This window comes from Thalassophryne amazonica, chromosome 8, assembly GCF_902500255.1.
Source record: "Thalassophryne amazonica chromosome 8, fThaAma1.1, whole genome shotgun sequence".
Taxonomy (NCBI): Eukaryota; Metazoa; Chordata; class Actinopteri; order Batrachoidiformes; family Batrachoididae; genus Thalassophryne; species Thalassophryne amazonica.
Window position 1 is genome coordinate 95,100,957 of NC_047110.1, and position 24,731 is coordinate 95,125,687.

Consider the following 24,731-nt stretch of genomic DNA (forward strand, 5'->3'; position numbering starts at 1 on the left):
TTGCATACATTACTCATACGTTTCCTCAATCCATCATAGTGTGATGTACACTTAAGGTCTAGAACACCACCACCCCCAGCGAGCCATGGAAAAACTCACTCAGCTGTTTCTGGAAAAAGAAACATGAAGCAGACCAGACCAGGTTTCACCCAAACTATTAACAGCAAATATTAATTTAAACAAAGCACAACAAAGAATTGTCACACATGCAAAACAAAATCAGAAAAAGAGTCTGATGATATTATAATCAGTAAAGTGTAGTGACAATAATGTTTTCCAGTGTGACTGTAGCACAAACCGCTCAATGATGGATCTGAAATGTTTGATTAAATCTAACACATAACAGGTTTTAGTTTCACATTGCCGGGGATCATCCTACACTATCTGGGAAAGTAAATGTGTGTGGGCGGGTGTTTCATACTTCCAGTTGAACTGCTATACTACCTGAAGGCCTCTGTGGTTTTGTTCCCTTTCGTCTTTGATCTCCGCTCCATTGTGGTGGAATGACTGACCTCAGACGTGATAAAAGATTCCCCCACCTACAATTCTTCTTATCATTCACATGAAGTGCATGTTCATCACAACAGGATGATCTTCAGAGTCGTATAAAAGCTCCATTAAATCCAAGCATTGTATCAGATTTCATCTGTTGGGTTAGAAATTCCCATTTTCCTTTGCACTGCTGGAATGCACCACAGATGCAAGTACTCAACAGGATAATGTACACAATATGAAACCAAAAGAAACAAACTCATTGTATGAACGTGGTTACCATTTCTGCTTGAAAGAAAATAAATACAAGTGTGTGTGGGGGGGTGGGGGGGAGCAGGAGTAAGAAAGATGTGAATGAATGTATGAATGTGAGCAGTGTACGGATACATGACCTACGGTTTTCATAATGTCAAACAACATATGAAAGCAGTTTTCCCCCCACCGTGACGTCAGATTATTATACGGCCAAATACCATAACATCCTGAATGTGCTGTCGAGTTTTTTTCTTTTCTCAAGACGGGGGTTGCTCTACTGAACGACTGGAAGATCAAACACAGCGGCCTGGGGCAGATTAGATCCAATTCCACTTTGTTACAAGGGCTGCATTTATTTTCTGACATTTACCATACAGTAAAGTCAGACACAGCCCGAGTGGAGGCCCCTCAGTCTGCGTCTCCTAAACCGATCAGCGGATGAAGAAAGGCAAGGGGGTGACTTTAGATGGTAAGAAAGCGCCCGAAAGCATCTGACTTCCATTGGCGAGCTCAGCTTGTGTGTTCCACTTAGCCACTGGTATTTTGAGGGGCTGCACAGCACTGTTACCAGAGACCCACACTCAAAAGCACATGATGTCAGTGAGGCTCTTTCATTACAAGGTACAGATGATATTGAGTTGGGCTGGGTCAATTCCCACGGCCCATTTTTTTGTAAACTTCTAATGAGAAGCAATAATGCAAAGAAAGCTCCACTTGAAACTCAAGATACCAGTACAGCCTTCCTAAGACACAACAAAAAGATGGTTATTATGGATACATTTTCTGCATTTCATGTTCTGTGGGTGTTCTTGTATTTTTGTTTGTCCAACTTCCAAGCTCTTCTTCAGCCAGGATTGGTCAAAACGTCACATTCCTGGTTTTGCTGCTGGTGGGGATGCCCCAATCCCATCTCCAAGATTGTCATCCTCGTCAAGTAAGGGTATTCCTAAATTGATTGGTATCAACTTAGCTAACCACAAGTCTCACCCCGTTCAGACTGTGGTTTCATTTGGAAGGGGCACACCGAGTTCCTTATCTGACTTCAAGTCTGATGGCTTCAATGTATTGTCCAAATCTTTGTTTAAAAGCATGTGAATTTCCATTGACATTTCCCGTTAGCTTAAGGCTAACTGGTGGCATCAAACCATCTATTGTTGTGTGACTTTTCCTAATACGCTTCACTCTTGGTAATTTGCATCCTCACACTAGATATTTTTACTGTTCAGCTTTGTCTTCGTCAAGTACCATTTTGTCCTCTTCTTCCATGGAGTTCATTGGTGGTTGGTGCCCTTTTGGTGCATTACTGTCACTAACTGACACAAATGTGTACTGCAACCTTCATTTAACTAACATTACTAACACCTAATGGTAACGATCAAAACACTGTAATCACATCTGCTTTCTTTGAAGTCGTTTTTTTCCTTAATGCATTATTCCAAGACTATTCAGTTGTCAAGTATACACACTCAGCCGACTTTAATGGATTTGCAATGTTCCATGTTCAAGTGTACTTTCTAGGAAAATACAAGTACTGGATATGGACCCAGTGTCACAGACCAAACATTCCGCCCCTAAAAATCGGTCCTCATTTTTTTTATTTTTTTTTTTTATTAATTTATCTGTAAAGGGACCATGTACAATAAAGAAGATAAATGTTTCCATTTGATGCATTGTACCACAGTTAGCTCAAAGCTAATTTACATCTGCAGTCCCTTGGCAGGTCACAATTAAAACATAAATGTATCTGCGCGTGCGTCATTTCGGACCACAGCAGCATGTCTGAGATGGAGTCTTTTCACCCAAAGCAATCAAATTTATTAATGGGATTATTAACCAACAGATGATAAAGGTAAAACCTCTTAAATCACCCTAAAGTCAGTTTTAAGCAGAAACAAGGCTGTTTTAAGCAGAAATGAGGCGAAATTCCATCACGCTTTGAAATGTGCAACGCGCTGTGAATGCATCAGCTAACAGATCGTTTAGCCCGGTGCTCTGATCGCTTCTGCCGCCTTTTATGATGAAATAATGCTGAATTTTTGTGGAAATGATTGTTATACAAAAGCTTCGGATATCTGTCGTTGAGATAGATGATGACTGTAGTGCAGTTTGAAGCAGAAATGAGGTGATAATCAATGAACCGCGTCATCGGGGGGACCGATTTTTTTAGGGGAACCATTTGGTCTGCGACACTGGTAATGCCAGATACTCAATATTAAATTACATGGACCAAAAAAATTTGATTGGACATCCCCAGTTACTGGTCAAGGCCCAGTGCACAGAACTCAGTTTTCACAGAACTCAGCTTTTGTTTTCTGACAAAAACTACTTCAACTGCTTATGGAGAAACATGGCTCACTGTACCAATCAACCCATTGCTCACACTTTATTCATCACTAGCCATTTCAGATAGCTTGGATGCTAATGACACATGACAACAAAAGAGCAAAAACGTAGACCTGATTTTACTGAGTCACTCTGTTCCGTACCACAAGCTTATCAGGTTGAAACTGGTGACAATGTTTGCATGGACATCTCGACTGCGGATGACTTCATAGGCCCTGCAACAAACCACTAAAATGTTTGCCTACTGATCTCATCATCACGGATGAGAGTTAATAGATAGACTTGTAATTTAGCGCAGATGATTTGTGACCTGGACATTAAGAGATCATTTTAAAACAAATGTGGAGAAGTTTGCAGGAGAAGGCCAATGGGACAGCCACATTTCACCTGGCTGTGGCAAATAGATGGTTATTTTAGAGATGTGGGGATGGTTTTATTCCTGGGTGGGTGAACTCAGGACAGAAGGGGGTTCCGCTGTGTCGTGCATGTGGTGAAATGCATGACCAGCGCATGCTCCCAGGCTTAACTTGTAGGCCGTGAAGCCCATCAGCCCAATGTCTATCCCCAGATAGCACAGCATGAAGTGGATAGGAATATATGACTCCACCCAGATGGGATACCAGTGCACCAGAGGTTTCGTCCCTAGCCAAGGCTGGTACCCATTTGAAGGTGGGTGGCCTGAGATGATGCAGAGTAAACGTCTTGTCCAAAGGAAGTGATCAGGTACCCTGAAGCACACCTGGAATTGAACCCCAGTCTATATGTTATGATCATTCAAAATGTATCCCACATAGCCACCAGCTCTGTAGACAAAACCTATAGTTTGCTTCATAATGTGGGAAAGACAAGCTATCGTACAATTCAACTTATATGTACTAATGTGTAAAACTCAATCATTGTTTGGATCCACTTTAAACTGTGAAGCAGAGCAAACATAAAACTAGTACTGCAAACAGTTCAACATTAGTAAGATATTAGTCTTTAATAAGTCTCAATTTTTGTCTGTTGAGATGTTTCTTTTTATTCAGGTTAGAAAATGCCCCTGGTTTCATTATCAGCATTTCAGGTTCGATGTGCTCGACTCACCACTGACAACCAGTTTGGAAGAAATCCTGTTTTGAAAAATTAGTTTAGGAAGTTAATGAGAATCAACAGGGTAGCCATTTGAAAGTAAAAAAAAAAATTCACTCAAAATAGCAAAAAAAAAAAAAAAAAGACCTCATTTACCCAGTTTTTGGGCACAGTAATGTCTGAAGAAATATGGCCAGTTTAGCTGAGCTGATCCTGATCAAATCTGTTGATGAAGAATAGATGACAATTCATTCCATCCTGAACAAATCTGTAGAAAACAGAATTTCTTACATATAATAGTATTGCAAAAATTGAATATTACACTCAGGCATGCTGATTGCTAACAATGTTTTAACATGACTATGATTGTAAAAAGATAACTTCCTTTAACAGACATTCTTTAATAGATATGAATTGTCAGTACAGTGATGTTTTTTTTTTATTATTTTATGAAAAATAGTTTTTTTTTTCCTGTATTAAGAACAAGAAAGAAAAAAAAAATCAACTGTTGAGCACCGCATTCTCTCCAAAGTATACGCACTTTCTTGTAACATCTGAGAACTCAGAATAAATCCTTCACTTAAGATAAGGGGTGCAGGTAATCTGCTCCAAATAGGCCATCTGCTGTTCCCACTGCCAAAAACGGACGCTAATAACACACTGCCCTCATTCAGATTGTACCAGAGTCAACCACGATAAAGGCAAAGCAATAAAATAAAACAGTCCGTTGCTCTGACACTACAAGAAAAAGAGCTTGCTATTTTGCTGTTGAGCTGAAGGCAGGAATGTGCTCTTTGAACCAGCTTTATTTAACAGCGGAGCAGCGTGCGCACAGCACGCCCAGAGCCTCGGATTTGGCCTGAGGACCCATTTGGTCCTGGCGTGGGCACGTCAGACGCGGGGCCACCGGGTCAGGGAGCTGGCATCCTCACCCCTGGCACAAGTTGCTCCCCTCGGGGGCGTAGGAGTTGACACCAAGCTCATGGGGTGCACCAGACAGACAGGGGCCTACCAAACAGCTTGTCACCATAACCAACAGCGGCAGAGAACAATGAACGCAATTATTTACAAGAAATCAGTCCAAGTCTCTTTTGGTCTGTCCCTATTATGCCTGTTTACTCTCGCTCTCCTTTAGCGGAGCAGCATTGAGAGGCTGCGACCTTGTCGGTACAGTCGTCAGCAGGACTTTTTCAGAACGCCCAGGGCTACTCTGCTATTCACACTCTGTTGCCATCAGGCCGGATCAGTGTCCAGCTGCTGCCTCCTGCCTACCAATGGCACATTTTGAAGAAAGGTCAGCAGAGACGCATCAAACTGAACCGAGCTGATCTCTTCAAGCTGTCTGCATGAGAAATAACAACAACAATAATAATAACACAAATGTGTGAATGTACACACGTTTTTTCTTCAGGTGCAGTGGTGAAACAATATGTAAACCCTTTGCCAGGGGTTCAAACAATAATACAGTAGTGAATCATTACTTTCATGCACCATTAGGAACGAATTTCTCTTGCTGTTGGTTTTAACTGCTGAGAACTCGGTGCAGTCTGACAAGTTTCTGTCAGCACGTAGCTGTGAGCGGTGACATAGCAGAGACCTGAGTGAGCAAAATAGTCTGCTGGAAAAGAAATACTACACAGCCAATGGCATAAAACAGAATAATAAAGAAAATTTTTATGTATATCCCTTTTAAATGCTCCCCTTTAACAAAATTCTTTAACCCCTGAAAACCAGAACGGCACGCGGGGAGAAGAGAGGCAGAGCCAGTACCCTAAAATTATTTTTTATGACATTTTAAAATGGCTGATTCTCAAGGCAATATATGATTACCTGCAGAAAGCGTACCTTCACAATAAAAGCACAATATTTATAGCCATACAATCCTAAAATCAATCCAACAAAAACACATGATAGCTTCCAGGCTAAATTGTAACTGACATCACTTTTCAGAGGACTTCATATTTTAAAGTCTTTCATTGTAATCAGATGGTAGACGAGCAGAGGTCGGTCGGTGGGTCTATCAGCTTTAGTGCAATCATGGCATACATCAAATGACGTGAGCCAGGGAGGGACAAACAGCTGTCAAGAACAGAAAAAAGGGAAGCTAAAGACACAGGAGATTACCTATTACCTAAGTGTCACACATGACAATCATTTGGAGATTGCAAGAGTTATTGCGGTATTGTCTTCTATTTCATAAAAAAATAATAAAGATTTTGTCATGATCAAAAAATAAAAATGTTCCCAAAAGGTGGCACATGATGCCTATTTGGGGCAACGTGTCTTCAAACTTCCCTTAGGTCCTGATCACCACCATTGTTACAGCCCATTACCTGATTCTACAGAAATTTGAGACATGATTCAAAACTATAGCATTCACATGTTGACTGTATGTAGCAGACAGCAAACAATGGAACATCTACTGACATTGTTTTCAATGAGAGGACAACACAAGATTACACCATTACTGTTGTGAGAGTGACAGCCACACACCACTATGGTACAGACGATCAATACAAATACCAAGTACAAGAACATTAGCTGGAAAAAAGACTTTCATGCAGGAGTACACACTTCATTCCTTCCCGCACGTAGGAAAAGAATGAACAAGGAGAAGTGGCTCATCTCTCTACACGGAGAAGCATTTGTTTCCATCTCCGCTAAGAAGTCAGTCATTTTCTACCTCCTTCCTTAGCAAAATGGGGATCTCGTAACAGCCTAATAGAACTGTTAACCACATCAAAAACCCCTATGAATGTCCCACCATTCTCTAAGTTCCCTGTTTCACAGCATTGTTTGTTGAAATCTAATTGTTCTGAGTTAAGTCATGTTTTTTTTCTCCTGTGGTCTTCTGCTGTGTGTCATCTCACGCATCCATCTGTAAGTCTTGCAGGTTTTACATTTCCAGCTGTTGCTCCGGTTTCCATCTCTTGTGAATTATGAAATTTATCAGTGTTTCACCACATCCGTATGCGTGCCTGCATTTGGTCAGTTACAGATGTTTTCACAAATAAAAAGAAAATAAATGTATTGCTTAGCTGGTGTACACACAAAGACAACTGCTCATTCATTTATCCACAGTACTGGATAACAATTTGATGTGCAGTTAATGTGCCAAAGTTTTTTTTTTTGTTTTTTTTTAAATACAAAGCTGCAAACTTCACTGATACGAGAGAGGAAGATCATCACAAATGAATGGAAGCAAGGTTTTCGCTGCTGGGTGCCGTTGCACGTGTCTTACTTTTAGACTCACCAACCAGATGGAGAAATATCACAGCAAATGGGCAAGCTGAAGCTCCTTCATTAAAAGCCACTAAGGTCCTGATTCTGGTTCTGGTTCACATCCCTGACAATAACTCAGCATGCGGTCATTAAAATCCTTCTCATCTGCTTGGCCAGTATTTCTGTTTTCTTTGCATGTCTATCCATTACGCTGTTAATAATTTACACCATTTGCCAGTTTTAGTTCTCATTTTGTATGTGATTCAAAAATTTCAGCTGTGACTGCAATAAACCTTGGGTTTTTGTGTCTGTTAGTTCAAAAGAAATTTTGTATAATGTTGCACATATGTTGTTCGTGTGTGTTTAGAAAAGGAAATAAAAATTGCTGATTGCAAAAAAAATACTATGATTATCATTACTGGTAATCAGAATAATATCATAATAATAAAACAAAACAAAGAAAGTAAAGAAATATTTTCAATAAACAAAGTATCACTTTTCACTTTTAAAATTACTTTTTGTGTGTGTGTGTGTGTATATATATATATATATATATATATATATAGAGAGAGAGAGAGAGAGAGAGAGAGAGTTTACTTTATTTACAGTGTCCTGTCTGTAAAGATGTCCTCTTAGAGGAGGAGTACAATAAATGTTATGTCCGTATGAACAGAAAAGTTTAATAAAATGTTTTAAGTTTAATAAAATTAATAAAGTTTTGTCAGTCTGTTTCATTGTTATATTAAGGAGAAGACGTAAGAGGACTGTCTTCTTTAGCGCTTTTCCACCTGATGTTCAAATCACTTTACAATGATGCCTCACATTTACTTCCCCAGCCAGGGCTGGTACCCATGGAAGAAGAAGAAGAAGAAGAAAAGAAGAAGAAGAAGAAGACGACTTTCTGTGAAAGTTGCATATAAAAAGTTAAAGAACCATAATTAAAGTTTAACAAACGTGTGTATGTGAGAGACTTTGTAAAGTTTAGTAACTTTAAGTGGCCTTTGTGTCTGCTCCTGACATAGTTAAATGTGCATGTCAGTTGTTGTTTTGTGCTTTTAGATATGTCAGGACCATTATTACACATAATTACAGTGGTATTAGCCTTTAAGGCATTGGGCTCAGTTGTTCAGAAGATGATGAATTACCATATATTTAACAAGCAGAAACGTGAGGGTTACATTTTTGCTATTTTTTTTTAATATCCCTTTGATGAGTCATGAAGAGAAATGCATTTAATCATTTGCAACAACAGAACCTTCCTGCTGTCAGTTGATCTTCCAGAGAGGTAGAACGCCTCCCTTGCTGTCCTGACTTTGTTATAAGTGAGATCCCAGTGGGACTCCCGCCCTTTCTCACTGATCTGACTCCAGCTGAGCAAACACCAAACAGTGTAAAAACGACAAAAGGATAATGGCACCAGACACTGAACAATGACTGTTCAGACAGGTAAAGAGCACATAACCGCTGTACATGCACACACAAGCTTACATGCTCTCATACAAACAAACCCACAGGCGTGCACATAGCACATATACAGTTTGCCCATCCTCCGCGGCTCTCGGCTGTGGCCCTTCAGGAGACTCCAAATGAAGAGAGCGTGGAGTGTGGCAGAGGCTCCTTCCATAAACAATAAACAACAGTTATCTTGTGTGCGGCTTTCTGTGTCAAGTGGCATGCAAAGCCAAGCTCAGCATCTGAGAGGCGCCTGCTCCGCTTCGGGCCTTTGGTCTCCTCTCATTCAGGGGCTTACAAAAGTGTGGATGAGTGCACGTACAAGTGATTGTGCCCGTGCACACGGCTGCTTTGTATAGTATTCAGAAGCTGGCTTGGAGTAAAAAGGCAGAATTAAGAGTTGCAGGGGTAAGAAAACAGGGGCTGCCAAAATGCTGCAGATCTGCAGGGAGCTCCACCAGATCACAGCTGCCCTGGACTGACTGGAGGTCCAGGAGAGTGCCAGGCATCTTTGGCCCTCATGGAAGTGGGCCAGGGAGAATTTGAAGAGTGACAGGAACAAGTAAAAGAAACAAACAAAAAAACAACTTTCAGCCATCTTAAAGAGACACAATGGTGACTTAGATAAGAAAAACTAATCTGTTAGGTTCTATGCACTGGAAAAAGGGCTCAAGGTCGTGCTTGTGACCAGATGCAACTTTGGTCGCATCTGGTGACTTTGGTCGAATCCCCGTCAGACTACAAAATCACTAGTAAGTCACATTGAACAAGGTTCTTAATCTCCAAGTTGCTCCTAGTGTGTAGTTGAGCACCTTGCATGGCAGCGTACTGATATTGGTGAAGAAATGTTTGTATGAATGGGTGAACAGAAGCCATCATTGGAAAGAGGTTTGAGAGTCTGCATCAGGTGGAAAAGTGCTAAATAAATATTGTCTATTCACCATAAACCTAAGTATCAGCCCTAAGTCAGCCACTGAAGCAGTCTTTTGGTATTGGTTGCTTGAATTCTCAGGTTGTTGTCCAGATATCAGAGATTTGATTGTCCTTTGACTGATTTGTCCTGAGAGCTCTTTTTGGCTCTTCTTTTTCTTGTTTCAGGCATTATCAAAGCAGCTCATTAGTCTCAATCTCGTCCTGACCTCTGCATCTTTTTCTGTCACACCACCTCTTTTTATGTCCTTCCTCACTGTATCCAACCCAATCTCATGCCATTTCATGATGGCATCACGAAAGGTACATTAATGTTTTGGTTTGTGAAACCATCACGAAAAGCATGACAGGAGCACAAATTGCACAAAATCCAATTTGCGATGGGGGGTGTGTGGGGGTTATGGTTAGGGGTTAGACAAAGGGAGAGGGTTAGAAATAGTAAAAAAAAAAAAAAAAAAACGTGTCATGAAAATGTGACTCACTTCATGATGGGAGAACGGAAAAAAAAAAAGCGTGAGACTGGGCTACCTTATCCATGAACCTACTCACTGGCCTCCCTCTTCGACTCCTGCCTGGTGGCTCCATCCTCATCCTTCTCCCTATATGCCCTTCATCCCTCCTTTGTATATGCCCAAACCATTTCAATTTCAACTCTGTCTTTGTTGCTGCTCTTTTTAACTCCTCCCACAACAAATAAATAAATAAATAAAATAAAGAGGATGTGGATTCAAGCACATTTGTCGACCGTCAAGTGCTGAGGGTGCCATCTTAGTCTAAATCTAACCAACAAGCACTGATTGGCTGAGAGCACCTGCAAAATAGTGCAATGGTGGAAGACAAAAACATAGTAAGTCCCTTTGGCTGCTCCCTTGTTTGCACTCAGGGTCGCCACAGCAAATCCAAGGTGGATCTGCATGTTGAATTGGCACAGATTTTACGCCGGATGCCCTTCCTGACGCAACTCCACATTACATGGAGAAATGTGGCAGGGGTGGGATTTGAACCAGGAGCCTTCCGCACTGAAACCAAGCACATTAACCACTTGGCCACCACCCCTGGGAAGACAAAAACATAATTTTGGCAATTGATAAAGCAGGACTCCATGATGAAGTACTGCACCATTCAACATAGAATGAAAAGGCATGTGTCATCAGTCTGTTGTGATTAATAGCTGTGGAGGTCTGACAGATTGGGGGGGTGAGTCTAGAAATATCTTGTAAAGTTTTTGTAATTTAATGTTTTTGTGATGTCATACTACACAATGACAAATGACTATCTGATAGATAACTTTAGATCACATCTTTAGTCCTATTGGTTGTGGAAAGATCCTGGAAAATGTGTTTTGTTTTATTTTTTTTTACTATATTTTGAACAACCTTTACCTTTCACTAATTTGCTCCACATGTTAATGATCTGGAGACCAGTCCTGCAAGGAATATTGCTGCTGAGTTTGTTGAAAGTCTGTTTGCTCATTTCACAGTCATTTTGTACACAGACACATAAGCAATTACACTATGCTGCACTACCACTAGTGCACAGGGTAACAATGTTCATCTGGAACTGCTTAATACATTATCTGTCTGACAATCATCAAAACAACTTTATTGATCCCAGAGATAAGCAAGAATTCTGAATCATTAACTGGTTGTGCTTGTTTTGCCCAGTGTTGTATAGTAACAAAGTAAAAATACTTCACTACTGTACTTAAGTACGTTTTGGGAGACTTTGTACTTTACTTGAGTTTTTTTTAATCCAGCTTACTTTCACTTTTACTTCACTACATTTCCGACCTTAATTGCATACTTCTACTCCGATACATTTTCTATTTTCCCTGTCGTTACACACACACACACACACACACACACACACACACACACACACACACACACACACACACACACACACACACACACACACACACACACACACACACACACACACACACACACACACACACACAAAAAGTCGTGTTTTTACCCAGAAACACCACTGATTACTAGTGACTGCAATGAAGTCAGGACCATACATGTCAACCTATACGGATTTTCCAAGTTTCAGAGTCATACGGACGTACAAATAAAGTCTTACGGATATTCAGGGTTTGGTCTGCAGCGGCTCTGTAATCATCTGCAGCACGACTCCACTTTGATGCGTGAGCCATTGAAGCAATGCTTCGAACCACTGGCTCATGGTTCTTTGATTCGCTGCTCTTCAGAAGCGGCAAGTCCGCTTCGTAACTCCTCTCAAAGCCATTAAAATATCGTGAGTTGCTTTTGTGTGGATTACAGTCACTAACTGGGACTCTTGCCATGTTGTAGTCAAGAAACGAGAATCGCCCTCTGTTCCGTTGACACAAAATTGCAGCTTTAAGTAAAATGACACCTCTTTCCAAACGCTGTAAAACAGAAAATAAACTACAATTGACTAAAATGTTTTTTTTCTTCCCAAAATGAGACGTCTTGTGTTCTTTATGAATTAAACTGATGCTGACATACAACACAGCCAGCTGTAAGAGCTCAGCTCAGATATAAGGAAAGACATTCATGCCATGTCTGAAAGGAAATGCTTTTGACAAAAACTACAGATTTTATTTATGTCCAGAGATCAAGGATCGACCATGTAGAGTTTATTATGTCCAAAGTTTAAGGATCCAGTGTCCAATTTCATATTTATTTACTTTAAGACTCAATAAAATGTTGTTCAATTTAATTTAAATTTAATCGGCTTATAAAGCGCCAAATCGCAACAAAACCGTCTCAAGGTACCTCACATAGAACAGTTCAACATAAAAAATGTAAATAAATAAATAAAATTAAAAAATTAAAATACATAATTAAAAACAGAAGTAAAAGAATAAACAGATAAAAATAAAAACTATTCATAAGAAAGAGAATAAAAATAGGCTTTAAGGCTTGACTTAAAAATGTCCACAGACTCCGACTGCGTCACGGTCGCAGGAAGACCGTTCCACAGAGCGGGTGCACGATAAGAAAAAGCTGTTTGACCCGCTGACATAGAAAAGCTGTAAAGACTACTTTTAGTACACAACAAATTCACAAGAGGTATCGATAAGGAATCAGCTCGATAAGTGGAATCGATAATGGTATCGATAAAATCTTATCGATACCCATCCCTAATAAACACACGGGGTGAAGTCGAGGATCATCGACATGCCAGTCTGCAACATCGGCACTGCAAGGCAATTTTTCGATACACTTGATGAAGTTCTGAGGTATGTTCTATTTTGTTCATTATATTCGATTTATTTTTCATGATTTTATTTCCACTAGTGACACACAGTTATTGTTTCTGTAAAAAATAACTAAATTTGACACATTCAGTTCTATAAAATTCAGCTTGATGCATGAATACTAGATCTCTATTGTTTGAAATTCAACTGTGGAGGAAATACTAATGATCCTGACTTTAATGTCATTGTGGCAATTCATAATATGTGGACAAAAACCCAGTTATGTGATGGCACTATGCGGTTGTGTGTAATGTAATAAAACTGATTTTGGTGCGATTTGGAGGTTATAAGGATTTTGTGCTGATTTTATGGATTTTCTCACTTGGTTATACAGGTGGACCCTCAAAGGGGTTGACATGTATGCAGGCCAATTTGTCATGAGGCATGTCTGGTAGGCTTTTTTGCAGTTGCGCACTTGGGGGGTGTTTGTCAGGAAAATGATCATTTCTCTACATTGATTACAGACTTGCAGCGGGTCTGTAATCAACGTTTCTGCAGCACTGCTTGGCTTTGAACCTTGAACCAATCGAAGCAGTGATTCGCAGGTCAAAGCAATGCTTTGATCTACGATTCATGGATTGATTGCTTTATTTCGTTTTATCCTAATTTTTCCCCGCTAAAATCCTGAAGAGCATATGTCTGTGAGTAATATTTAATATTCTTATGTTAAACCAACCTGTTATAGTCTTCTGAAACAGTTGATAGATGTATTTTATAACCTAAAAACGTGACCGATGCTAACGCGTTAGCATGTCTATGGCGTTTTCAATGTTAAAGTTACTGTTCGCATCAGCACGTTTGTGTTGTTTTCTGTATAATTAATGGCTCAGCGTTCGTTGTCGTAAAAGAGTCAAATTGTAATTTTTTTGATTTATTTTTATTCATATATTATAGCAACAACAATAATAGTCTACATAATAGACAATAACAGTCAAACATAATAGACTAATGACGTTACAATACAATTTTAGAGAAAGAGACAAAAAGAAACTAATGAAACAAAACAGAAAAGACAAAACCATGTAACAATGAAAATAAATAAATACATACAGAAATAAATAACTGTTTCCTGTGAACACCTAGTGAGTAGCCTACTCTCATTTAGGTTTTGAAACCTTGTTTCTGAAGTGTTTTTGTGTGATGTGCACAATTTTCAGTATTTTGACTAATACTACCAGTCATTTACAAGCTTAGATAAACTTTTATTAAAAAAAAAAAAAAAAAATCAGTTAACATTTACTTGTACTTTTACTTTCAGTACTTGAGTACATTTAGTTGTACATTACTTGTCATACTTAAGTACAATAAATACTAGATACTTTAAGACTTGAGTAGCATTTCAATCAGTGACTTGAACTTCTACCAAAGTCATTTTTTAGTGGGTATCTGTACTTTTACTTAAGTGTGATTTTCCGGTACTTTATACAACACTGGTTTTGCCAAAGACTAACACGGGTTCTCTTGTAAAATACACTATAGGAGTTCCTGGGAACATGACAGAGATTCCTCATAGTCAAGGGTATGGATACACGGATTCCATAATGCCAGTTAATCAAGTCATTAACAATCAGTAAAACAATCACTGTTGGATAACTGGGCCCCGTTTCATAAAGCACTCTAATCTATTAGTTTATTAAACTTACTTTGTTGACTACAGTTAGTCGCCCAACATTATCCATCTAATTAATGTTTCATATCGACAGCTAAACTTGTAGGTTAGCCGTCTTACGTTAGTTGAAGAATTTCACAGGCACAGGAGCCTCGCGAGCGCCATTAATGCCTCCAATGTGCGGGGGTTTTGTTTACTTCCAGGTTGGTCCTTGTCTTGGGCTATCCAGCCTTCGTTATGTTAACTGGCTTTATTAATGGACACATACAGGACTGCAGAACAACGTGCTTAGCTCTTAGTCTAGCAGTTCTTCTTCTACACTTCCATCCTTTTTGTGTGCACGACGCTGCTCATCGTAACAGTGATGCCGGTGGCTAATGTGAGAACTGTCATAAATGCATCATGACAGGCATCTGCTACAACCAGTTACCTTCGATAACCATTAATCCGATAACTGAAAAGTTATCTTTTGTGACGCTAAACCGATAAACTGCTAAAAAAAAAAATTAATCTTTATTACAGATAACTTTCAGTATTGATTTGGACGCAGCCACATCAGATTACACTGTCAGCTTCTGATAAACCAGTTTCAGTTTAAGTGTCACAGGGGCTGCTGGGTAAATTCAAGGATCACAAACACAAAAAGAATGCAGGAAAAATTAATGAATAAAAAACTAAAACCCCAAACACTGTCATCCTCTTTCAAAAGCAGTAACAAACAGTATTATAAGTCACAGTTTATCTTTGTATTATATACACCGTCATTTACGAACTAAAAGCTTCTGCTTTTTTCACACGCTTTGCACCCTGCGGCTTAAACAACCAAAATACATCCATTAATGCATTGATTGGCAGAATAAAAGACACATAGTAAACATACATTCTTACCTGTTAGTTTCAGTGGGATTCATTAAATTCTGAAGAAAATATTCCACATAAAGCGCCCTGATTATCCAAAACTGTGTGTAAACGGTGAAGAAAAGTGTGTCACAGCTGCGCTGTGAGATCTCCTCTCTCCAACCGAGTCTTGGCGATTAAATTATCCCGTGCCACAAAGAAATAAAATAAAATGTTAAAATTAGTCCGTTGTGTTTGTGTCGAGTGGATGGTAACAGTGTAACGTCCAAAGTTAACCTGAACTACACTATCCACAATGTTCCCTGTGTCGACCGGCCAATCACACCTTAATGATGATGTCATCAGCAAGCGACAGCCAGTCTGCCATAAACTACTAATCTACACATGACAGGGATTAAAATGCTTGATTTTAGGATTTACAAGCGTTTCTGACCGTTAAACTTTGCTCATTTTACCAGCAAAAAAAAAAAAAAAAAAAAATGTTAGCGGACTGAAAGTTATCATAACTAAATTTATCGAAGATAATTGGTACAATGATGGTTTTAAAACTTATCTGAAAAGCTAATTCGCTAACAAAAACATTAGCTTCGATAATTATCGGTTATCGGATTAGCTGGACAGTGTCCACCACTGGCTACAACCATTGCCAAAAGCGGAGGAAGCTCTTCTTTGGAGGAATACGAATGACGTAGGGGTGCTCTTGAGTGTTCCATCAAGTAGTGGTACATGATAGCTGCCATTTTTTGAGGTAAGACACTGAAGTTTTGTCGACTAAAATAAGATTAACCTCCTCTGTATCAGGCTAAAATCTTTAGTCAGGTAATATGTTACATTAGCTGACTAAACACTTTGTGCAATGACTAACGTCAACAGATTAAGTGAGTTTAGTTGACTAAACAAGATTATACTGCTTTATGAAACTGGCCCCAAGTGTGCTAATATGAGTCAATACAAAAAAAAAAAAAAAACTAAGCTCATCGGAACCATATGTTAAGGCAAGATACGGTCGCAGTATCACCACTATAAGAGGTAAGAATGAAAGATTAGTCAAAATTAATTTTGAACATTGGAGTTGGGGGTTCTAATCTAAGCAATAACAATTAGAGTTCAGGCTGTAGATCCTGTGGAAATCCCCTGGATGATCTGCAAACATTTGCCTTCTCAGCTGACCGGGAGCGGAGTGGGGCGCTAATCACAGCACTTGGCAGACAGCAGCATTTTTCCATAGGTCCTCAGTGAAAGCTCTTCCTCTACTGGGGCAGGTAGTGACAGCATGAGCACATCACATGCAAGCAGCAAGCTATTGAATCCATGCCGGCCTTGTCCACTCCAGGAGGAGTCAGGATACTATTTCTGTGCTTCTAACAGAAACAACTGACCCTTGGGTCACCCTGTTTTCTGGCCTCACTCCCTTCTAATGGTGCTAATGTGGGTGGTGTACGTCATTGTGTGTTCATGCTCTAAGGCCTGTGACAGGAAGTCAGCCTTACTATGACAAAGGAGAAAATCATTTAGATCTACATGCTGTTTACTAAAATATAACTGCCATAGGAAACAATACTGCAGATTTGGAAAAAAGATTTCAATGTGCGTCACTGGATTTTTTTATCCTCTGGGTGGAGTATTGATAAAGGGGGGGTATTCTGTCCATATTACTGTAGTCCCCTGTTAAAGTATAGAAATGACAGCGTTAATTCATTTATTGTTGCTAATCAATTGATTTTAATATTAACAACACAACAACAAGACAGTCACGTTGTCAACTTTTATTTATTGGTATTTTCAACTAAGGGCCTGATTTGCTAAGATCCCATGTAAGCAGTATTACACTGCATGAACACTCTTGGGCTGGTGAACGTTTCGTGGGTGATCTCGTCAGAATAATTGCATAAATTACAGTGAGAGGTGACATGTTGAAGACAGCAGGATTTAAATAAAGATTTTGTTTGTCAATGATCATAAGTACAAAATGAAATTTAATCAGCCACCTGGACGTATGTGCAAAATAACACAAACATGCATATTTGAAGTGAAATGAATGTATTTATTTATCTACTTATTTAACACTTACCAAATCAAAAAAGAATGTGCCTTGAACATGGTGTGTCTGCTATAGAGACTTCAGGCACTTTATGAACCTGAATTCAGCACCGCTGCTATGAAAATCACCCCCTACAAATAAACATGATTTTGAATTTATTCATTTACGTTATGCCCTGTAAATCGACAGAGCATTCATTCTTTGTGTCTGTATACTGTGACAAGCCCAGATATCCTGAATGAATATTATTACGTCCGCCAAGGACATAATAAAATCAACAATTATTTATTTGTCTGTCTGTCTGTCTGTTAGCAGGATTACGTCAAAAATACTGTACGGATTTTGATGAACTTTTCACCACAGATAGATATTAGGCCATGGAAGAACCCATTAAATTTTGAGGTGATCCAGATCTGGATCCACATTTTGGATCAAGTTTCACTTTATATAGGCTTTGAAGGATTAAATCAAAACAACGGCGTGGATTTTGACGAAACTTTCAACACATACATATTTGGCCTTGGAAGACTCCATTAAATTTTGGAGGTGCTCTGGATCCGGATCCAGATTATGGATCAAGTTTCACTTTATAGAGGCTTTGAAAGATTACGTCAAAACTACATGACATATTCTCACCAAATTTTCACCACAGATAGATATTAGGCCAGTGATTCTCAACCGGGGTGCCATGATCGATCGTCAGGGGTGCCATGGGTATTTTTCATATTCGCGATTATTTTTCATATTCGCGATTACCGTGAATTATTTATTTTATCCACAAAGCATAAAATGACTCAGAATCTGACATCAAACGTGCTGCAGCCACGCTCTCGTCTTAAGGCGGGACAATAACAAGGAGGCTGATGGCCGATTAAAACAGTGCCGTCTTCTTCAAAAGCCGTCTAAAATGCGGAGCTGTCAGTGTGTGTGTCTGTGCCTGTGTGTATGCGCGCGCGTGCGGAGTTAACAGGCTGCAGACTGCGAGGGAGGGGGTGGGTGAGGGAGATTCCTGAATGCAGGCGCGACACATTCAGTGCGCAGCGAGCGCGGAGCAGAGAGAGGATTTTAACCCGAGTGAACGTTAACAAAACGGAAACGTGAAGCTGCCTTTACTTCTCTTGGAACTTTCTCTAAAGGTGTGATTCTGCCGTTACCGTCCTGTTCACACCATGTGCGCGTCGTATGCTGAATTTATGAGATCATGAGATGAAATAAACGGTCAAATATCTTTAAAAACATATTTAAAAAATGACTGTTATTTTCCAAAGGTATTTATTTGTTCAATCTTGAGCTTAATGCAGTGTTTAAGCACAAAACATGACTGATGAGGAGAAACAATTTCAGAAATGCAACAGAAACAGCCACAAATCAGAAAAAGTTGAGACTGTATGTAAAATGAAGATAAAAATAAAAATGTTGCACCATTCCCAGTTTCTCCACTCACAGAAACCAAACGTTCTTCCAGAGTTGTGTAATTATACTATAATAGAAGAATATAAAGAAGGGGAAAAAAAGAAAAAAATAGACAATATAGTCGTCAATCGCAATTATTTGTCTGACAATTAATCGTCTCCAGAAATTCCTAATCGTGACAGCCCTACTTGAGATCAGAGCGCAAAATGCTTGAGGATTTTCGAAATGCGGTGTTTTCTGTATCGATTTTCTACTGCGATAATTGGGTTTTGCGCAAAACCAGAGGTAATAGCATTATAACATTATTTTGGTTGGTAGTGTGCCGCAGGATTTTGTAAATATAAAAAGGGTGCCGCAGCTCAAAAAAGGTTGAAAATCACTGTATTAGGCCATGGAAGACTCCATTAAATTTTGGAGGTGATCTGGGTCTGAATCTGAATTCTGGATCAAGATTTCTCTTTATATACGCTTTGAAGGATTACGTCAAAACTACTTCATAGATTCTCACCAAATTTGCACCACAGATAGATATTAGGGTATGGAAGAACCCATTAAATTTTGGACGTGATCCTGATTGGCGGATGTCAGAAATCTCTGATTGCTCTTGTTATTATTATACTGTTGATTTAATGTGATCATCTTTAAATGTGTGTTCCCACTATGGAGGTGCTTTTCACAAAACAAGTAGTGACCACAGTGTTAATATATTTTCTTCACATTTACTCAACTGGAGATGATGGGACATACAAAGAATGAGAATCATATAGATTTGTGTATGTTTTATTTATAGATGGTGCTGGGTGCAACACAGGTGCTGAAACAGCAGCTCCTGCTGTGGCTGCAAGCACAACCTGGTGAGAACCCCCCACCTGACAGAAATATAATGTTGGCACAAAGGGCTAAATAGAAAGACATTATAAATGTAGCATATCATTTTCTTTAGGCTGTGAACATTTCATTTCCTTTCATTAAAAATGGGCCACTTTAAAGTAATCTTTCATCATGATGTTTTCTGTGTTCAAGAAAATTTTTGAATGAAAATAAAGAAATGCATACCCCATACAGCTTACAAGAAATGACTGAATCAGATTTGGGTGAGTTTGCAAACCTGCAGCACTGGGGGAGTTTGCACCCTGATTTCAAATGCACAAAATAGAGATATAAATACAATACCTAAAATTGCTTTCTGGCTTGAAAAATTGTACTGTGTACTAAATTAACCTTTTGCTTGTTCACTGTCCAATATTTTACTGAGTCAGGTAGACACAACCCAAACTGCATATTCCTGAAAGCATTGCACTGAAAGGCATAACCAACATGGTAATTTGAAATGTGAAAAAGAAAGAGTCCAACAGTGTACTGAGCAACAGACACCAAATGAGGGAAAAAAAACAAAAAAAAAAAAAACAGCTAATGCCAGGAACATTGTAACATTAATAACATCACCAATGACTTCCACTGGGCAGGACTGAAGGTATTACAATCCACTGTTCAAGAGTTTAAGAGCAGAGGCCAAATTTCAACATGTCCATCAGCAATAAAAATCAGGCAGCCAGATTGGAATTTGAAAAGAAAATGTACAGAGATGAGCCACCACAGTTCTAAAACAAAGTGTAATAGACTGAAGAACCCAACATCAACCTCTGTTGAAGTGATGGAAATGCCAAAGTGTGGAGGAAGAAAGGAATATAGCAGCGTCCAAATTAACTGAAGGAACATCATCATGCAGCAAGATAAAGCTCAAAAAAGCAAGTCCAACTCAAATACTGCAAAAGTAGAAGCTTTTAGATTGACTGAGTCAATCACCAGACCTCATTTCAATTAAGCATGCATTTCTCCTCCTGAAGAAAAGAATAAAAGAAGGTCTGGCCACAGGCATCCACCACACCACAGAACTGCCCTTGAAATTAACCAGGTAAGGCTGGTACCCATCTACAGCTGGGTGGACTGGGACACTGGAGATGAAGAGTCTTGTCCAAGGACACAGGCAGGTAGCATGACTAGCTAGGAGTCAAACCCATGTGTACATAGTATTGATAGTCCAACACATCTGCACACAGCTGACCTTTAAAATAATAGTGTGGCATCTGACAACACAAGTGGTCTTGCTTGGTGGGAGACTGTGGTGCCACTTGGAAGTAACACCAAATGCAATCTGTGTTTAATCCCCATAACTACATAAAAAAGATTCGCTTTGATTCATTAAAAGAATAAAACCATATGACTTACATGTAAGGTTTAGGCTGTTCATAGAGAGGCTTGGATCCTTAGTAGCTCTGTCAGGAGCATTTAAGAAGTCACTCAACTGTGCCAAGAAAGATGTCTGACCGAACAATGAGGACTTGGCTGGGCCCACTACATGCTGCAGACTTTCTTGCATGGCTTCTTTCGGCTTTGTTTCGTATCGCTCCTCTGGCATTTAATGAGTGATGCTTGATTTCAGCATCTGGAGAGGCTGCCTGTGAAAAGTAAATATATGAAGCACATTTACAATACACACACTATGTGGAAAACATCAGCTTCTGTTCGTTGTTGTATTTTCTTCACCTGGATGTGTTTCTGTCATCAGAGCATTGATTTGCTTGTGAAAGCATGAGTGCTTGTGTACACAGACTCAGTTCCACCTCTTACCACAAGTGCTGTGGACTTTGATGATCGCCAGACTCACCAGGCAAAGGCTACTGTACCATGCATGGTATTGGCACGGGCACATCCAAGCTGACAATTATTATCTACCTCAGTGCCCTTGCTAGCAAGCTGACGGGATGGACAGCATTTGTCTGGCTGAAGTACACTTTGTCTCTACAGGGTCAACGAGTGCATTCTGTTTTCCAATACCCAATGTACCCTCCATCAAACTGCCTGCAGTCGAGAGATGAGTCAGAATATGCTGCAGATTTTCAGCCTTATGATCACTGAAAGTTTCACTCGGAAACTATAGTTTTCAATAAGTTTCCACTTTTTGATGGAAATCGTAAATACACGAATAACAAATCATGAAACAGCCTTCCTTTCAGTACCAATGCTGTGGGGCTGCAGTGAGTTTGCAGGAAACCCTGCTCTAACTGACAAGGGCTGAGGTGTGACTCATCCTGCGATCTTCTCATTTTGTGGTCTCCCCCAAATCCTTCTGTACCTCTCCTCTCGTTACTGCAGTTTGTTAAACCACCAAAATCCCTCAAAGTCACTAACATCACTTTTAGCTTTTTTGTCAGAGGTTCTCTCCAACTTACCCAGACACAGTAACCCAGCAGAGACTAGGTTGTTACTTTGGGTCTCTCAACAATAATTTTTTTTCAAAGACATTATGACTGAACTACAAGTAACAAAATGGCCCTTTTCTTCAAAAATGCAACTGTCATCTGTCAAAGTTCCTCAGTCATCTACATAAGTGATATTTGATATTTGATGTTTGAGGAAACCTCATGACTCACTTCCAACTTTACTCAATGCCAGTCAAAGTTTACTAAACTTCAAATGACTTTGTCATTCATCAGTGACTAGGTTGCTTGAAGATTACAGTATTTTCTGGAGTATGCGACGCACTCACATCATCAGAGGGAGTTTTTCCTTACCACTGTTGCCTGTGTGCTTATTCTAGGGGTTGGTAAGGTTAGACCTTACTTGTGGCTGCTTTGTTGTGATTTGGAACTATATAAATAAAATAAATTAAAATTAAATTGAAAAAGTGTACAAAAAATAAACAAAAAAAAAAAGCAAAAAACAAACTGGATGCTACACCATCGTCTCCCGCAGATGGACGGATGCTAATACGGCACACCACACTATACGTTGCACCCGTTTTCTGTATGTGGAACTCATTTTGTAATACAGTGTTTCACTGGGGGTGAGTTTAACAAAAGTAGGATCTCAGTGTAGCACATGTGCACACCACAGCCTGCGCTGTTACTTAACATAAAGACTTTTAAATTCCAAAAAAATAAGCAATATGGACAAATAAACACACAATGAATAACACTGGATGTTATTTGATGCAGTTTGAAAAAAAGAAATTGTCAGATGGACACGGACTGCTGGCCCACAGAGATGGAAACACTGCAAAAAAAACCTGAGTCCATTTGAATTTTAATGAGCTCTTTAATTTGGGACTGTTGTGCATTGTGGTCATGTACTTTTATTGTTGGCATTTATTCTTTTATTATTCAAGTTTATTTTGTTTAATGTGTTGATTCCCGGGAAAGCTGTGCGTGAATAGTTATTATATCATCATCATCATCAAGTCAAGTCAGGGAACATGCACTGCTACTGTGCTTTGCATCATCCGGAACACCGCAGAACTACCTTGGATCTTGCACGGCAACCAGCTGTGATGACAACCTGTCCATTCCCACATTATTATGAAACACGTGATTTTGCAGTATACAGTATGAGTTGCACCGGAGTGCAAGTGACAGGACCTCCCAAACTAGTAAAAAAAAAAAAAAAAAAAGACAACAAAACCTGTGACAAAGGTGAAATGTGGAAGGACCCTTTTCAATGTGATGCACATTTCTTTCCTCTGTGCAAAACTCATAATGTACTACATACACAATGCTTTGCCATGATAATGCTTCATGCCTAGAGATTGTTGGTCTTCAGTAGCAACATATGCAAGCAGAAGGTGAACTTTCATGCTGGCACATCAATGTCCGTGGTAAATCAGATTTCTTGAGTAAAATAATTGGTATACTATTCAATTATGAAATAAAATGGTTGCAGTTCCATGTTTTTTTTTCTTTTGTTTTTTTGGAACATGTTTACCACTGTGATTTCTTTGTCTGTACAGCACACCCCATTAGACACTACTAAATGTTAAGACACTGGACCTGCAAAGTACAACTGTTAGTAGGCAATGCTCCAAGTTCCTACACTTCACACCACCTCTGTCCAAAGATGACCAATGATTCCAGTACAACAAGGACTCCACATAAGTATTCCACAAGAAAAAAATGGGACCAAAATGCTTAAATTCACTTTTGAGACAAGAGACAAATCTCTTATCTCACTCAGGACTACTTTCAAGTTAAATCACTGAAATGTAAATATGCTATATCAACCACATAAACAAACAAGCATTATGTGGATCCACAACAATCTACTGTGCTCCATCTCATAAAGATGCAATACCCTTGATAACCCTTCATGTCTCCATCTAAAATCTGAAACATCAAAGCTTGGATCAGTGCCACGTTCTCAAAGTCCAAATGACCGCTTGTCTACGTTTGGATGGGATCCTAGAAGTGTTTGACATCGATGTCAATGAGACAGGCAGGCTCATTCAGCCAAACTCCCTCCTTCCTGGCTCAGCTCTCTTGTTCTCACAGGATCCAATACATTCATAACCAATCGGTGGTCACAGCACAAGTTGATCAAGGACATAAAAAGCCTGTGAGTCACAAGTGGTGCCAAAGCGATTTTCCCTCAACACTAAAGTCTAACAAGTCAAATACAATACAGCTGGAAGGTATAAGAATGGGTGTCAAAAACCTCTTAAAATTGTTCTGAGCTAGTGACAGAGGACCCAAAAAGTACCCAAAAAGATTCCATTCCATACTTTGTGTTTATACTTAAAGCCCTGGATAACAGTATCTTCCCACCTCTTGTGAGCATCTGTAATGCTGTCAGGAAAAGTCAGCTGCCTAACAATCAAAGCGTAATCGTTATGACATCATCACATCTAGCACAAAAGATATCGTGTCCAGGTCACACAGCCTTACAGTCATAGCCATTTTCCCCACATTAAACTCCAGATCAATGTCCACACACAACAGGATTTTTTGTAATATTTGGTATGA

The 24,731-nt window shown here is 39.4% G+C and overlaps 1 long non-coding RNA gene across 1 annotated transcript in view; it reads right to left on the reverse strand.

The window, feature by feature from the left end:
• The window catches only part of LOC117516130, a 199,175-nt gene that overhangs the window by 8,912 nt on the left and 165,532 nt on the right, over positions 1 to 24,731 (reverse strand). The window contains exon 2 of the long non-coding RNA XR_004562309.1: positions 21,166 to 21,395. This is a non-coding gene — a long non-coding RNA (uncharacterized LOC117516130). The remainder of the gene's footprint in view (positions 1 to 21,165; positions 21,396 to 24,731) is intronic.